Here is a 5,112-nt window from a genome sequence, read left to right on the forward strand (position 1 = left end):
TCTCCAGTGCTGCTTCACTTTCTTCTCCCCGCACGGTAGTTGTACGTTTTCTATGTAAATAGGTACAGTGCAGCTCTATGCTTCCGCAGGTGAAGTGCCGCCGAATAGCGTTGGCCCCTGAAGGATGGCCGGAGCTGTCACTTTGTTGTAGCCAGCACCCAAATCACACAGGTGCGGCGAATCGGGAGAGGCTTGTGGGAAGCTGGGGGGACTGCGTTTTGCAGCCCTTGGGAAGGCCGCCGTTCATCCTGGGATGCCCTTTGCTGGGGTGGCCTTTCAGAAGACTCGCTATTGCTAGAAACCAGTCCGTTCTTCCGCCTACGCTTACATTTCACATTTCATTGCCTTCTGTCATGTTGTTCCATATGCTAGGAATGCTTTTCTCACTCACTTTTTTTTTTTTTTTTTCAAATGTGGTTAAATATTCCTGCTCACCAGGATCCTCCGGAGAAAACCCTGACTGCAGGGCTTGGGTACAGAAAACGTAAAGTGAGCTTGAAATATTTTTCAAACACTTTTTATTTGGAAATAATTTCAAAATTACAAAAAGTTGCAAAAATGAAAATAGTACAAGAAACACCTGTATACCCTTTACCCAGATTCACCTATTGCTAACATTTTATTCCGTGTTTAATTACATATAGGCTCTCTATCTCTAATTTTTTAAAAACTATTACAGGGTTTCATACATCACGGCCCTTATCCCTAAATACTTCTGTATGCATTTCCTAAACATAGATAATGCTCTTACACTCTTATACTCTTATTAACTTTATACACTTACATCTGTATAATACTTTCATTTAATCTACTATCCATATTACAATTTCGTCAGATGGTCTAATTATATCCTTGACGGCACCCAGTATAAGGTCTAGTCTAGGGTCAGGTATTGTGTTTAGTTGTTGTGTTTCTTTAGCCTCCTTAAAACTGGAACATTTATATGACTACCTTTATTTATTCTTATTATTTTTTAAATTACAGACCCCTGCTTTTTTTTTGTTTTGTTTTGTTTCGTTTTAAAATTTTTTTTTCAACGTTTATTTATTTTTGGGACAGAGAGAGACAGAGCATGAACGGGGGAGGGGCAGAGAGAGAGGGAGACACAGAATCGGAAACAGGCTCCAGGCTCTGAGCCATCAGCCCAGAGACCGACGCGGGGCTGGAACTCACGGACCGCGAGATCGTGACCTGGCTGAAGTCGGACGCTTAACCGACTGCGCCACCCAGGCGCCCCTGTTTTGTTTTTAATAGAACGTTCCTCTGGGTGCCTGGGTGACTCAGTCGTTTAAGCGTCCAACTCTTGGTTTTGCTCAGGTCATGATCTCACAGTTCATGAGTTCGAGGCCCGCATGGGGCTCTGCACTGACAGCACGAAGCCTGCCTCTGATTCTCTGTCTCCCTCTCTCTCTACCCCTCACCTGCTCGCTCTCTATCTCTCTCTCAAAATAAATACATAAACATTAAAAAACGAGAAGACATTTTAAAAAATAGAACATTCCTCGTTTTGTGTTTATCTGATGTTTTCCCATGGTTAAATTGAGATAATGCATTCTCAGCAGGAATACTGCTGAGGCAATGTGTCCTCAGGATATCCTATCTGGAGGCACATGATGTCCCTCTGTCCCCCATAGATGATGTTAATTTAGATCACCCAGTCAAGGTGTTGCCCAGTTTCTCCACTTATGATTACTTTTCTCCCCCTTGCAACTAATAAGCAGTCTATGGGAAAACACTTTAAGACCATTCAAATATCCTCCTCATCAAAATTTCCCCCTAGATTTAGCATCCATTGATGGTCTAATTCAGGTTTACCATGGTGGTGTAAACATCTCTTTGCACAAGTTTGTAGAGATGGGAATGTATCAGATAAAATGGGAACATACTGAAAGAACACAGGAGCAAGGAAATGGCCAAAATCTGGAACAAACTAAGCATTGAAATAAATAATGATAATAAATTATAACATTGAAGGAAAGTAATAATCCATGAACCCACAGCAAACCAAGCCTGGGGTGGCTCAGTCTGTTGAGCATCCGACTTCAGCTCAGGTCGTGATCTCACAGTTTGTGAGTTCGAGCCCCACGTTGGGCTCTGTGCTGACAGCTCAGAGCCTGGAACCTGCTTTGGATTCTGTGTCCCCCCCCCTCTCTGTGTCTCCCCTCCTTGTGCTCTTTCTCTCAAAAATAAATAAACATTAAAAAAAAAAACAACAGCATAAATCTCAGTTTGGGCTTCCAGTGACCCCACCGTGCAGTGGTAGCTATGCCCCTCTATGCTACTATATTGCTGTGCCTCTCCTCTGACCTGCCACCATCATGTGACACTTTCCTAATTAGGAAACAGAGCTGAATTGAGCCCTGGCCTCTATCTCCTCCTGCCCCAAGGGAAGCAGGCCCTGCAGGATCAGGTATGGGACCTGGAGCTGAGGGTCTTGGACCCTGGAAACTGAGTCACAGCCTCAGGGTCCCCTTGTCCCAAGGGTTCAGCTCTGCCAGAGGGCTCTATTTTCCCTTTTAAAGAGACACCCAGTAGGGGTGGCTCGGTCAGTTGAGCATCCAACTCTTGATTTCTGCTCAGGTCATGATCTCCTGGTTTGTGGGATCGAGCCCCACGTTGGGCTTTGCACTGACAGCGTGGAGCCTGCTTGGGATTCTCTCTCTCCCTCTCTCACTGCCCCTCCCCTGCTCATTCACTCTAAATAAATAAATAAATAAATAAATAAATAAATAAATAAATAAAAACTTAAAAAATAAAAGAGACACCCAGTAAGTGGAATCTCCCTCAAAGACATTACTCAGCCCTCTAGGGAGGGTCCCCTACCCACCACCTTGGAACTGGCCGTGGAACAACCCCAGGGAAGCTCTTCTGCCAAAGAAGAAGACATTCCTGCCTTTCCACTAGTGCCCAGAGCCTCACTCAGGGACCGATGATGTAGCGCCTGCTTCCTCTCTTTCCTTCCTTGGCCATTTACCAGCCCGCCCGAGGGGTCCTCCCCAGATGCTCCTTTACCTGTGGCTCTGCTCCCCAAATCCGACTCAGGAATATTCATCTTGCCCCATCCCCAACCCCCTCCATGAATCATTATTGCTGGGACGGACCAGATCTAACGTCTTAGACTAATTTGGTTTCGGGCAGGCCTCTTAGAATTATAAGAATGACAGTAAGCAAAACAGGCATCGTTGTCTAAGTGTATTACAGTGATGAGGAACGGACACTGCAGCCAGACCACCTCCTCCTGATCCCAGCTCTGCAAAACAAATGTGCACAAGTTACTTAATCTCTCTGTGCCTCAGTTTCCTCATCTGTGAACAAGGCCTAATGGTAGTACCTACCTGAGGGCTGTTGAGGAGTAAATGAGGTAAGAATGTGAGTGTTGGGGAGCCTGGCTGGCTCAGGCAGTAGAGCGTGCAACTCTTGATCTCAGAGTCCTGAGTTCAAGCCCCAGATTGGGCATAGAGTTTAAACGTTTAAAAAGAATTTTTTTTAATTTTTTATTTATTTTGAGAGACAGAATCCCAAGCAGGCTCTGCACCATCAGCACAGAGCCGGATGCGGGGCTTGAACTCAAGAACGGTGAGATCGTGACCTGAGCCGAGATCAAGAGTCAGACACTTAACCGACTGTGTCACCCAGGAGCCCCTAAAACTTTTTTTTTTAATTTTAGAGAGAGAGAGTGTGGGGGAGGGGGCAGAGAGAGAGAATCTCAAGCAGGCTCCACACTCAGCATGGACTCGATCCCAGGACCCTGGAATCATGACCTGAGAGAAAATCAAAAGTCAGTGGCTCAACCGACTGAGCCACCAGGAGCCCTGGGGGTAGAGTTTAAAAATAATAAAAATAGGAGCGCCTGGGTGGCTCAGTTGGTTAAGTATCCGACTTTGGCTCAGGTCATGATCTCAGAGCTTGTGGGTTCAAGCCCTGCTCCAGGCTCTGTGCTGACAGCTCAGAGCCCGGAGCCTGCTTCAGATTCTGTGTCTCCCTCTCTCTCTGCCCCTCCCCCGCTCGTGCTCTGTCTCTCTCAAAAATAAACATTAAAATTAATTAATTAATTAATTAATTAATAAAAAGACTTTTTAAAAACAATGTAAAGGTTAACTGGCACATAATAAGCATCATGTGTTTGCTTTATAATAATTGTAATTGTTAACTCCAGGAGTGTAGTGAAGGGTATGGACTCTGGAGTCACAGGCTGGGTTTGTACCATGGTTCTCCCACTTACGGTTGGAATTTGGGCAAAGCTTTTGGCCTCCCTCTGCCTCAGTTTCCACATCTGTGAAATAGGAGTGAAAAACAATGCTTGCCTCTTAGGGTGTTTCTGGATTAAATGAGGTAAAATGTACCAAAGTGCTTAAAACAGGGTCAGACGCATTGTAAATTGTTCAAAAAACTTTGTCATTGACTATTATTATTTTTATTTTACTGTTTTTATTTTTAAGTAATCTCTATGCCCAATGTGGGGCTCAAACTCACAACCCCAAGATCAAGAGTCGTATGCTCTACCGACTGAGCCATCCAGGCGCCCCATACCATTATTATTTTTAATCTAGTGAGGAAGACAGTGATATTCTTACTGTCGTTTTAGAGATGAGAAAACTGAGATTCAGGCTAAGTACCTCGCCAGTAAGTAGTACAGCAGGGATTTACTTGTGCCCTGGTCTGACTGGCGCCAAGGTCTTGGTCACCACACTATGCGGACGGAGCAGGTTTAGAGGGAGTTTACGAGGAAGAAGGAATCTGCTGCTCCGAGCCAGGATTGAACGTCTAGCCTCGTGAAATATTTGTGCAGGCTCAAAAGCCACTTCGTCAAAGGCGCCCCTCTGATCTCTCCCCCGTGACAATGAACCCCTTCCTCCCTAGATCTGCTTACACCTTGACCTTCGTGTCACACTCTGCCTTGTCTTGTTTGCCAGCTGCTCCACATCTACCTTCCCCTTAGACTTGGGAGGTGAGGTGAGGAAGGGCTAGACCTTGTTCATTTTAGGGGTCTCAGTATGGGAAGTGGGCGAAAAAGGTCCTAGAACTGGCTTGAAATTGCCTAAGTTAAATGTAATTACGGAGGGAAAGGTATTTATGTTTAACTTTCCTCCTTCCAATCAAGGTGACCCTGAA

The sequence above is a fragment of the Lynx canadensis genome, chromosome E1, assembly GCF_007474595.2.
Source record: "Lynx canadensis isolate LIC74 chromosome E1, mLynCan4.pri.v2, whole genome shotgun sequence".
In the NCBI taxonomy this organism is placed as follows: domain Eukaryota; kingdom Metazoa; phylum Chordata; class Mammalia; order Carnivora; family Felidae; genus Lynx; species Lynx canadensis.